Here is a 13,208-nt window from a genome sequence, read left to right as displayed (position 1 = left end):
ACTTGTTTCCATTAGATGTAAAAATTTTAACCCTCAAGAAAGACATTTGTAAACCAACATGTATTTTGCTACCTTAATTCCAAATAGAGTCATTTAACATAGGAACAAAAAGCAATTTATAAAACTTTTACTAAATTTAAATATCTAAATTTTATATACCTTCAAATATGAGTTGGAGGCACTAAAATCAACAATTTCAATGTTTTCATTACAACATTCCTTCTGTAATATATGTATCACACTCTTCAAAATCCTACCAGAAATCACTGAAAATGCATAAAGCATCCATCTCCCCTTTATGCTTGATAAACCTATTTACTTTCTTCTCTCTATTATATCTGCTCAACTTTACGTCTATTTGTTATTTATTATGTTAATTATTATGGAACACTATCTATTATTTGTTAATTATTATGGAACACCTGCTATTATTTAGCTTCAAATTTCTTTCTTTCTTTTTTTTTTTAATTGTACTTTAAGTTCTGGGATACATGTGCAGGACGTGCAGGTTTGTTACATAGGTAAACACGTACCATGGTGGATTGTTGCACCCATCCAACCATCATCTACATTAGGTATTTCTTCTAATGCTATTCCTCCCCTAGCCCCTGTCCCCCGACAGGCCCCGGTGTGTGATGTTCCCTTCCCTGTATCCATGTGTTCTCATTGTTCAACTCCTACTTACGAGTGAAGACATGCGGTGTTTGGTTTTCTGTTCTTGTGTTAGTTTACTGAGAATGATGGTTTCCAGCATCATCTATGTCCCTGCAAAGGACATGAACTCATCCTTTTTGTGGCTGCATAGTATTCCATGGTATATATGTGCCACATTTTCTTTATCCAGTGTATCACTGATGGGTTTTTGGGTTGGTTCCAAGTCATTGCTATTGTGAATAGTGCCACAATAAACATATGTGTACAGGTGTCTTTATAGTAGAATGATTTATAATCCTTTGGGTTTATACTGGGTATATACCCAGTAATGGGATTGCTGGGTCAAATGGTATGTCTAGTTCTAGATCCTTGAGAAATCACCACACTGTCTTCCACAATGGTTAAACTAATTTACAATCCCACCAACAGTGTAAAAGTGTTCCTATTTTTCCACTTCCTCCCCAGCTCTGTTGTTTCCTGACTTTTTAATGATTGTCATTCTAACTGGTGTGAGATGATATCTCACTGTGGTTTTGATTTGCATTTCTCTGATAACCAGTGATGATGAGCTTTTTTTCATATGTTTGTTGACTGCATAAATGTCTTCTTTTGAGAAGTGCCTGTTCATATCCTTCACCCACTTTTGATGTATTTTTTTTTTTCTTGTAAATTTGATGGAGTTGAGGGGGCGGAGCAAGATGGCCGAATAGGAACAGCTCCAGTCTCCAACTCCCAGCGCGAGCGACACAGAAGACCGGTGATTTCTAAATTTTCAACTGAGGTACTGGGTTCATCTCACTGGGGAGTGCCAGACGATCGGTGCTGGTCAGCTGCTGCAGCCCGACCAGCGAGAGCTGAAGCAGGGCGAGGCATTGCCTCACCTGGGAAGCTCAAGGGTGAAGGGAATCCCTTTTCCTAGCCAGGGGAACTGAGACACACAACACCTGGAAAATCGGGTAACTCCCACCCCAATACTGCACTTTAAGCAAACAGGCACACCAGGAGATCATATCCCACACCTGGCCGGGAGGGTCCCACACCCACGGAGCCTCCCTCATTGCTAGCACAGCAGTCTGTGATCTACCAGCAAGGCAGCAGCGAGGCTGGGGGAGGGGTGCCCGCCATTGCTGAGGCTTAAGTAGGTAAACAAAGCTGCTGGGAAGCTCGAAGTGGGTGGAGCTCACAGCAGCTAAAGGAAACCTGCCTGTCTCTGTAGACTCCACCTCTGGGGACAGGGCAATAACAAACACAGCCGAAACCTCTGCAGACGCAAAGGACTCTGTCTGACAGCTTTGAAGAGAGCAGTGGATCTCCCAACACGGAGGTTGAGATCTGAGAAGGGACAGACTCCCTGCTCAAGTGGGTCCCTGACCCCTGAGTAGCCTAACTGGGAGACATCCCCCACTAGGGGCAGTCTGACACCCCACACCTCACAGGGTGGAGTACACCCCTGAGAGGAAGCTTCCAAAGCAAGAATCAGACAGGTACACTTGCTGTTCAGAAATATTCTATCTTCTGCAGCCTCTGCTGCTGATACCCAGGCAAGCAAACAGGGTCTGGAGTGGACCTCAAGCAATCTCCAACAGACCTACAGCTGAGGGTCCTGACTGTTAGAAGGAAAACTATCAAACAGGAAGGACACCTACACCAAAACCTCATCAGTACATCACCATCATCAAGACCAGAGGCAGATAAAACCACAAAGATGGGGAAAAAGCAGGGCAGAAAAGCTGGAAATTCAAAAAATAAGAGCGCATCTCCCCCGGCAAAGGAGCGCAGCTCATCGCCAGCAATGGATCAAAGCTGGACAGAGAATGACTTTGACGAGATGAGAGAAGAAGGCTTCAGTCCATCAAATTTCTCAGAGCTAAAGGAGGAATTACGTACCCAGCGCAAAGAAACTAAAAATCTTGAAAAAAAGTGGAAGAATTGATGGCTAGAGTAATTAATGCAGAGAAGGTCATAAACGAAATGAAAGAGATGAAAACCATGACACGAGAAATACGTGACAAATGCACAAGCTTCAGTAACCGACTCGATCAACTGGAAGAAAGAGTATCTGCGATTGAGGATCAAATGAATGAAATGAAGCGAGAAGAGAAACCAAAAGAAAAAAGAAGAAAAAGAAATGAACAAAGCCTGCAAGAAGTATGGGATTATGTAAAAAGACCAAATCTACGTCTGATTGGGGTGCCTGAAAGTGAGGGGGAAGATGGAACCAAGTTGGAAAACACTCTTCAGGATATCATCCAGGAGAACTTCCCCAACCTAGTAGGGCAGGCCAACATTCAAATCCAGGAAATACAGAGAACACCAAAAAGATACTCCTCGAGAAGAGCAACTCCAAGACACATAATTGCCAGATTCACCAAAGTTAAAATGAAGGAAAAAATCTTAAGGGCAGCCAGAGAGAAAGGTCGGGTTACCCACAAAGGGAAGCCCATCAGACTAACAGCAGATCTCTCGGCAGAAACTCTCCAAGCCAGAAGAGAGTGGGGGCCAATATTCAACATTCTTAAAGAAAAGAATTTTCAACCCAGAATTTCATATCCAGCCAAACTAAGTTTCATAAGTGAAGGAGAAATAAAATCCTTTACAGATAAGCAAATGCTTAGAGATTTTGTCACCACTAGGCCTGCCTTACAAGAGACCCTGAAGGAAGCACTAAACATGGAAAGGAACAACCGGTACCAGCCATTGCAAAAACATGCCAAAATGTAAAGACCATCGAGGCTAGGAAGAAACTGCATCAACTAATGAGCAAAATAACCAGTTAATATCATAATGGCAGGATCAAGTTCACACATAACAATCTTAACCTTAAATGTAAATGGACTAAATGCTCCAATTAAAAGACACAGACTGGCAAACTGGATAAAGAGTCAAGACCCATCAGTCTGCTGTATTCAGGAGACCCATCTCACACGCAGAGACATACATAGGCTCAAAATAAAGGGATGGAGGAAGATTTACCAAGCAAATGGAGAACAAAAAAAAGCGGGGGTTGCAATACTAGTCTCTGATAAAACAGACTTTAAACCATCAAAGATCAAAAGAGACAAAGAAGGCCATTACATTATGGTAAAGGGATCAATTCAACAGGAAGCGCTAACTATCCTAAATATATATGCACCCAATACAGGAGCACGCAGATTCATAAAGCAAGTCCTTAGAGACTTACAAAGAGACTTAGACTCCCATACAATAATAATGGGAGACTTCAACACTCCACTGTCAACATTAGACAGATCAACGAGACAGAAAGTTAACAAGGATATCCAGGAATTGAACTCATCTCTGCAGCAAGCAGACCTAATAGACATCTATAGAACTCTCCACCCCAAATCAACAGAATATACATTCTTCTCAGCACCACATCGTACTTACTCCAAAATCGACCACGTAATTGGAAGTAAAGCACTCCTCAGCAAATGTACAAGAACAGAAATTATAACAAACTGTCTCTCAGACCACAGTGCAATCAAACTAGAACTCAGGACTAAGAAACTCAATCAAAACCGCTCAACTACATGGAAACTGAACAACCTGCTCCTGAATGACTACTGGGTACATAATGAAATGAAGGCAAAATAAAGATGTTCTTTGAAACCAATGAGAACAAAGATACAACATACCAGAATCTCTGGGACACATTTAAAGCAGTGTGTAGAGGGAAATTTATAGCACTAAATGCCCACAAGAGAAAGCAGGAAAGATCTAAAATTGACACTCTAACATCGCAATTAAAAGAACTAGAGAAGCAAGAGCAAACACATTTGAAAGCTAGCAGAAGGCAAGAAATAACTAAGATCAGAGCAGAACTGAAGGAGATAGAGACACAAAAAACTCTCCAAAAAATCAATGAATCCAGGAGTTGGTTTTTTGAAAAGATCAACAGAATTGACTGACCACTAGCAAGACTAATAAAGAAGAAAAGAGAGAAGAATCAAATCGACGCAATTAAAAATGATAAAGGGGATATCACCACCGACCCCACAGAAATACAAACTACCATCAGAGAATACTATAAACACCTCTACGCAAATAAACTGGAAAATCTAGAAGAAATGGATAATTTCCTGGACACTTACACTCTTCCAAGACTAAACCAGGAAGAAGTTGAATCCCTGAATAGACCAATAGCAGGCTCTGAAATTGAGGCAATAATTAATAGACTACCAACCAAAAAAAGTCCAGGACCAGATGGATTCACAGCTGAATTCTACCAGAGGTACAAGGAGGAGTTGGTACCATTCCTTCTGAAACTATTCCAATCAATAGAAAAAGAGGGAATCCTCCCTAACTCATTTTATGAGGCCAACATCATCCTGATACCAAAGCCTGGCAGAGACACAACAAAAAAAGAGAATTTTAGACCAATATCCCTGATGAACATCGATGCAAAAATCCTCAATAAAATACTGGCAAACCGGATTCAGCAACACATCAAAAAGCTTATCCACCATGATCAAGTGGGCTTCATCCCTGGGATGCAAGGCTGGTTCAACATTCGCAAATCAATAAACATAATCCAGCATATAAACAGAACCAAAGACAAGAACCACATGATTATCTCAATAGATGCAGAAAAGGCTTTTGACAAAATTCAACAGCCCTTCATGCTAAAAACGCTCAATAAATTCGGTATTGATGGAACGTACCTCAAAATCATAAGAGCTATCTATGACAAACCCACAGCCAATATCATACTGAATGGGCAAAAACTGGAAAAATTCCCTTTGAAAACTGGCACAAGACAGGGATGCCCTCTCTCACCACTCCTATTCAACATAGTGCTGGAAGTTCTGGCTAGGGCAATTTGAAAGAGAAAGAAATCAAGGGTATTCAGTTAGGAAAAGAAGAAGTCAAACTGTCCCTGTTTGCAGATGACATGATTGTATATTTAGAAAACCCCATTGTCTCAGCCCCAAATCTCCTTAAGCTGATAAGCAACTTCAGCAAAGTCTCAGGATACAAAATTAATGTGCAAAAATCACAAGCATTCTTATACATCAGTAACAAACAGAGAGCCAAATCAGGAATGAACTTCCATTCACAATTGCTTCAAAGAGAATAAAATACCTAGGAATCCAACTTACAAGGGATGTAAAGGACCTCTTCAAGGAGAACTACAAACCACTGCTCAGTGAAATAAAAGAGGACACAAACAAATGGAAGAACATTCCATGCTCATGGATAGGAAGAATCAATATCGTGAAAATGGCCATACTGCCCAAGGTAATTTATAGATTCAATGCCATCCCCATCAAGCTACCAATGAGTTTCTTCACAGAATTGGAAAAAACTGGTTTAAAGTTCATATGGAACCAAAAAAGAGCCCGCATCTCCAAGACAATCCTAAGTCAAAAGAACAAAGCTGGAGGCATCACGCTACCTGACTTCAAACTATACTACAAGGCTACAGTAACCAAAACAGCATGGTACTAGTACTAAAACAGAGATATAGACCAATGGAACAGAACAGAGTCCTCAGAAATAATTCCACACATCTATAGCCATCTGATCTTTGACAAACCTGAGAGAAACAAGAAATGGGGAAAGGATTCCCTATTTAATAAATGGTGCTGGGAAAATTGGCTAGCCATAAGTAGAAAGCTGAAACTGGATCCTTTCCTTACTCCTTATACGAAAATTAATTCAAGATGGATTAGAGACTTAAATGTTAGACCTAATACCATAAAAATCCTAGAGGAAAACCTAGGTAGTACCATTCAGGACATAGGCATGGGCAAAGACTTCATGTCTAAAACACCAAAAGCAATGGCAGCAAAAGCCAAAATTGACAAATGGGATCTCATTAAACTAAAGAGCTTCTGCACAGCAAAAGAAACTACCATCAGAGTGAACAGGCAACCTACAGAATGGGAGAAAATTTTTGCAATCTACTCATCTGACAAAGGGCTAATCTCCAGAACCTACAAAGAACTCAAACAAATTTACAAGAAAAAAACAAACAACCCCATCAAAAAGTGGGCAAAGGATATGAACAGACATTTCTCAAAAGAAGACATTCATACAGCCAACAGACACATGAAAAAATGCTCATCATCACTGGCCATCAGAGAAATGCAAATCAAAACCACAATGAGATACCATCTCACACCAGTTAGAATGGCGATCATTAAAAAGTCAGGAAACAACAGGTGCTGGAGAGGATGTGGAGAAATAGGAACACTTTTACACTGTTGGTGGGATTGTAAACTAGTTCAACCATTATGGAAAACAGTATGGCGATTCCTCAAGGATCTAGAACTAAATGTACCATATGACCCAGCCATCCCATTACTGGGTATATACCCAAAGGATTATAAATTATGCTGCTATAAAGACACATGCACATGTATGTTTATTGCAGCACTATTCACAATAGCAAAGACTTGGAATCAACCCAAATGTCCATCAGTGACAGATTGGATTAAGAAAATGTGGCACATATACACCATGGAATACTATGCAGCCATCAAAAAGGATGAGTTTGTGTCCTTTGTAGGGACATGGATGCAGCTGGAAACCATCATTCTTAGCAAACTATCACAAGAACAGAAAACAAAACACCGCATGTTCTCACTCATAGGTGGGAACTGAACAATGAGATCACTCGGACTCAGGAAGGGGAACATCACACACCGGGGCCTATCATGGGGAGGGGGGAGGGGGGAGGGATTGCATTGGGAGTTATACCTGATGTAAATGACGAGTTGATGGGTGCAGCACACCAACATGGCACAAGTATACATATGTAACAAACCTGCACGTTATGCACATGTACCCTACAACTTAAAGTATAATAATAATAAATAAATTTTAAAAAAAATTTTGATGGAGTTCTTTGTAGATTCTGGATATTAGCCCTTCGTCAGATGGATGGATTGCAAAGATTTTCTCCCATTCTGTAGGTTGCCTGTTCACTCTGATGATAATTTCTTTTGCTGTGCAGAACTCTTTAGTTTAATTAGACCCATTTTTCTATTTTGGTTTTTGTTGTCATTGCTTTTGGTGTTTTAGACATGAAGTCTTTTCCCATGCCTATGCCCTAAATAGTATTACCTGGGTTTTCTTCTAGGGTTTTTATGGTTTTAGGTCTTACATTTAAGTCTTTAATCCATGTTGAGTTAATTTTAGTATAAGGCGTAAGGAAGGGATCCAGTTTCAGCTTTCTGCATCTGGCCATCCAGTTTTCCCAACACTATTAAATAGGGAAACTTTTCCCCATTGCGTTTTTTTGGTCAGGTTTGTCAAAGATCTGATGGTTGTAGATGTGTGGTGTTATTTCTGAGGCCTCTGTTCTTTTCCACTGGTGACATTTCTAGAAGACATAAATAAAACAAATTACAACTTAATATTACAGATACCATAATGGAAATAAACAAAAGGTGCTATTGAAATATTGTCTGATCCCCAAGAGTAGGAGAAAAAGCAGCCCGGTTTAGTTGTAGTAAATTGATGGTAAAATTGGTTGAGAAAAATGTCAGAAAGGTAGAAAGACAGGCAGGCTAGGAACTTTCCCACTGTGGCAAGAAGTTTGTATTTTAGTCTACATACAAAGGAAAGACTTTGGACATCTCTGGCAGTTGTTGATGCAATCTTATTGCATTTTTATGATCTCTTTGCTATGGAGAGTAGAACTGTAATAGGAAGCATGAATTTAGCATGGATTTTCACAAGATAAATAATCAACTATATTTCTTTATCTCCATGGAAATTACCCAGATTTGCACCCAGAAACACATTGTAAATAATATTGTTCATCACAAAATATAAGATCTGTATAAAAGTTGTAAAAAACCTACTTTGAGTGAGTTAACCTTAATAGTATGTAGAATTTCAAACAAGAAACACAATTTCTAACAATAGAAAAGCATCTGCCTATAGGGTAATGGATATTTTCGTGAAAAGTAAGTTTATTTCAAGGAGAATGGCATGGAGGCTACTGGAACCATTCAGACAGGTGTGACAATGAAGGATATTTAGAAAATTTAAACATAGGAATTTTTATTGATTTAATGTGAAGCCCAAGGAACCCCACATTACATCCAGTGAACTAGGTAAATATGGGCACACCATTCATGGAGATGGAAAATTCAAGATGAAGTTTCTTTAGAAACATGGGTTCATTTTCATACTCATTATGTAAATAACTGAAGAAATTTGTCTGGGAGTTAGCAATAAGTTTGGAACCAGGATTTTAGGTTGCTAAGTCATAAAATAGCAAGAAGATGAAAAGAAATACACTTAAATAACAGAAGTTATTGGGAATGTCAAAATGTAAGGGCTCAAAGATAGGACAAAGGGACACCAATATTTTGTGAAAGGGAAAAAAAAAAAAAGAAGAGCCCACAAAGAACACCAAACATGGCTAAAGAAGAAGCCACAGTAGGAGGATATGCCAAATGCCCGACAAAGATAAAATCAGATAGTGACCTGAATTTGACAAGAAGAAGGTCAATGAAAGTATTGATAATTATAGAAGTCAAATTTCATTAATTTGTATAACAAATAGTAGACAAATAAGACAGTGAATACCCTCCTAGAAATTTGGCAATAAAGGCAAAAGGGAAATGTCGCTCCATGATTAGCAAGTAATAAAGTAGCAGAAAGAGTTTAGCTTCACCAAAACACACTTAATCCCTCTATATTTAATTCTTTCTCTTTCAGTGCAGGCATGATTATCTCCTCATCACTGAGTCATCAATATAATAACTACTTTCTTAGAAAACATTACTCTTTCACTGCAGTACATTATTGAAGCCAGGCACAGAAAGACAAACATCACATGTTCTCATTCATTTGTGGGGGCTCAAAATTGTAACAGTTGAACTCACGGAGATAGAGAGTAGAATGATGGTTACCAGTGGCTGAGATGGGTAGTCGGGGAGTGGGGGAAGTTGCAGTGGTTAATGGGTACAAAAATGTAGTTAGATCGGATGAATAACGCGTTCCATTTGATAGCCCAACAGGGTGATTAAAGTCAATGATAACTTACAGTACTATTTAAAATAACTAAAGGAGTATAATTGGAATGTTGTAACACAAAGAAATGATAAATGTTTGAACTTACCGATACCCCGTTTACCCTGATGTGATTATTATACCTTGTATGCCTTTGTCAAAATATCTACATACTCCATATATATATAATGTAAATATATATACCCACCCTCTACTCATGCAAATTAAAAATAAATTTTTAAAAATCATGAATTAACTAAACACTCCAATCAAAATCCACAGATTCAAGAATGGTTTAAAAAAACAATAACTGTCTATAAGCTATCTACAATAACTACATTTTAATATAAATACACAGTAAAAAGGAAATGGAGAAATAAAGGTATACCAGAGGCTGGTTAATGGGGATAAAAATACAGTTAGACAGAAGGAATAAGATGTAGTTTGTGGTAGTACAGTGGGGTGACTTTAGTTAACAATAATGTATTGTATATTTCAAATAGCTAGAAGATACAAATTGGAATGTTCCCAACATAAAGAAAAGATAAATGTTCAAGGTGATGGTTATCCCAATTACCTTTGATCATTAAAGATTGTATGCATGTGTCAAAATATCACACGTACCACCAAAGTATAAACAACTATGATGTATCAATAAAGAAAAAAACTTGAAAAAAATTTTAAAATGTGAGAGTTGTGCAGATTATGATATTATGTAATGTGGACTAAAAAGGGTAACAGTAGATTCAAAAAGTGTTTCATAATGATGAAAACAAGTCAAAATATCAGGAAAACAGTAATCATAAATATTTATGCACCTCATAGAGTTTTCAAATGCTAGAACAATATTTCTGGAATTTAAAGTTGAAATAGAAAATTTCTTACTAATACTAGGAGATTTTATCACCCTTTCTCAACAATTGATAGAACGATTAAACAAATCTTCAGTAAAAACACAGAAGATATACACAACAGAGTCAACCTTCTTACCTATTTTCATAAAATATTATACCTAATAAGTACAGATTACACATTATTTTAAGTACACTTGATATAATCACCAAGATAAACCATATGCTGAGTGATAAAACAAGTTTTAGTAATTTAGAGGTTTCAGTTTATAAGATTATATTTATTAAAATTGAATTAGAAGAACTGGAAGTATGAGAAGCTATGTTCTAGAACAATGCTAACCAAATTTTCTGTGATGGTGGAAATGTCCTATATCTGCAATGTCCAACATAAAAAGCATAAGTATATTTGGTTATTGAGCACTTGAAATCTGACTAGAGTAATGGAGGAACTAAGTTTTTAAAATTTTGCTCAATGTTAGTTGTTTATATTTTAATGCTACAAGACCAACTACATTACCCCAAAATTCATATGTTGAAGCCCTAACCCCCAATGTGACTTTATTTGGAGATAGGGACTTTAGGAGATAATTAGGCTTACATGAAGTAATAAGGGTGAAACCCTAATCCAATAGGATTAGTAGCCTTCTAAGAAGAGGAAGAGAGAGATTTCCCCTGTGTGCATCAGGGAAAGGCCATGGGAGAACACAGCAAGAGGGTGGCCATCTGCAAGCCAGGAGAGGAGCCTCACCAGAACCAAATCAGCCAAAACTTTGATCTTGGACTTTTAGTCTCCAGAACTATAAGAAAATAAATTTCTACTGTTTAAGACACCCAGTATATAATATATGATGGCAGCCCAAGCAGATGGGTACACTTAATTTTGAAAGCTGCATATGGCTATTGCCCACCATACTGCATAGAGCACTTCATGTGAATGCTATCATTCCAATATATATATGATCTGCTCTTCCATATATATAGATATTGAGTTGCCTTTACTATAAATATAACTATATATGTCAATATAGTCACTTTTGCTATTATTCCTTCAACTCCTTATGTAATTGATCTCCTGATTTGACAGTTCAGGGTAAATATACACTGTTATTCAATTGGAAAATATCAGCCAATACATTTGCATCAACATTTCAAGTGAAAGCCTTATTTGTACATCAATCAATTTTATGAATTTCTCTAAATTCAAAGAACAAGCACCAAGTACCTATCATAGTTTGGCATACATTTTTCAGGTTTGCAGTTATATTAAGAAAGTGAATTAAATGATAAATGGAAAAGTAATGTGAGAGTTTACTATTCAGCATATTTACTTTCTCTTTTGGAGTAGACTTGAGGTCCCATTCACTGTTCGGAATACAAAATACTCTTTGTCCTCAAAAGAAGATGCATTATATTTATTAGACCATGCTCACCACCTTGGTGATGGGATCATTTGTACGCCAAACCTCAGCAATACACGATTCACCCATGTAACAAACCTACACGTGTACCCCTTGAACCTAAACTAAAAGCAGGAAAAATATCATAAGCATAAAAATATATATTTACAACAGAAAATCTCTATACTTGCAGGAAGGTGTTTAAGCTGTTATGGTTATTGGCCTCTTTGAACCAAGGTCCGTTTTCTGTCACTATTGCCTGATGATATATGTGACTATCCCCTGGATTTGTTTACTTATTTGTTGTTCAGCCATATGAGGGATTAGTTCTTCAATTAGTTGATTTTCAAGCTTTTTACTAATCTGTCTTAGTTTGTTGTTGTTGTTGTTTGAGACAGAGTCTCGCTCTGTCACCAGGCTGGAGTGCAGTGGTGTGATCTCTGCTTACTGCGACCTCTGCCTACCAGGTTCAAGCAATTCTCCTGTCTCAGCCTCCCTAGTAGCTGGTACTACAGGTGGGTGACACCACACCCGGCTAATTTTTGTATATTTAGTAGAGACGGGGTTTCACCATGTTGGCCAAGATGGTCTTGATCTCTTGACCTCGTGATCCACCCAACTCGGTCTCCCAAAGTGCTTTGATTACAGGTGTAAGCCACTGTGCCTGGCCAATCTGTCTTGGTTTTATTGTCCCTACTTACACAGGGGTCACTACTAAACTACATCCGTTGTGATCAAATTACATTGATGTTTCAACATATCTTTGGATGGATTTCCAAAAGCATAAAATCACAGACACTGACACAAATTCTGAAATAGTGTTTGGTGCCTGGACTGACATTGACATCAGAAATATAACAATCACTTTAAAGAGTTAAACACAGCTACAAATCATGTCTAAATTTTATCAAAATTGGAAACAGAAACAACTAGTGAATTAGAGGAATTCTAGAAGATAAATACATTATGTTTGTCTGAACCTAGAAATTCATTTTGGTGAAGCAGTCATTAGCTTGTTGTTTTACTATGTACAGAATGCCTACTGTTCTAGAAAATATGTCTTTATTTGACAAGGCTTAAAAGATTGAAACTTTAATCTTGATTAACAGTGAAGGCTTCTTTCTCTCTCCTTGTAGGGTTGGCAAAAGCTAGAAACTTGCAGTTAAAGAGGAAAATTCTGGTTGACTTCTGCACTTTACAACTTGCTATTCTACTCTTCCTCTCTCATCTTGCCACCTGCTGTTTTTGACTGCAGAGTTGAAGCACTGAGGAATTAAAGAAAGAAGTTCAGATGTGTACTATCTCTTGTCCAATGACAAGTTCTCTGGCCTTG

At 38.0% G+C, this 13,208-nt stretch overlaps 1 long non-coding RNA gene across 1 annotated transcript in view; it reads right to left on the bottom strand.

The window, feature by feature from the left end:
• Nucleotides 1-7,487: 7,487 nt before the first annotated feature.
• Nucleotides 7,488-13,208, bottom strand: part of LOC135970805 (uncharacterized) — a 49,156-nt gene continuing 43,435 nt past the window's right edge. The window contains exon 2 of the long non-coding RNA XR_010586653.1: nt 7,488-7,981. This is a non-coding gene — a long non-coding RNA (uncharacterized lncRNA). The remainder of the gene's footprint in view (nt 7,982-13,208) is intronic.

The sequence above is a fragment of the Macaca fascicularis genome, chromosome 5, assembly GCF_037993035.2.
Source record: "Macaca fascicularis isolate 582-1 chromosome 5, T2T-MFA8v1.1".
Lineage (NCBI taxonomy): Eukaryota > Metazoa > Chordata > Mammalia > Primates > Cercopithecidae > Macaca > Macaca fascicularis.
The sequence above is the reverse complement of the archived record's forward strand: the minus strand, read 5'-3'. Positions and strand labels throughout refer to the sequence as shown.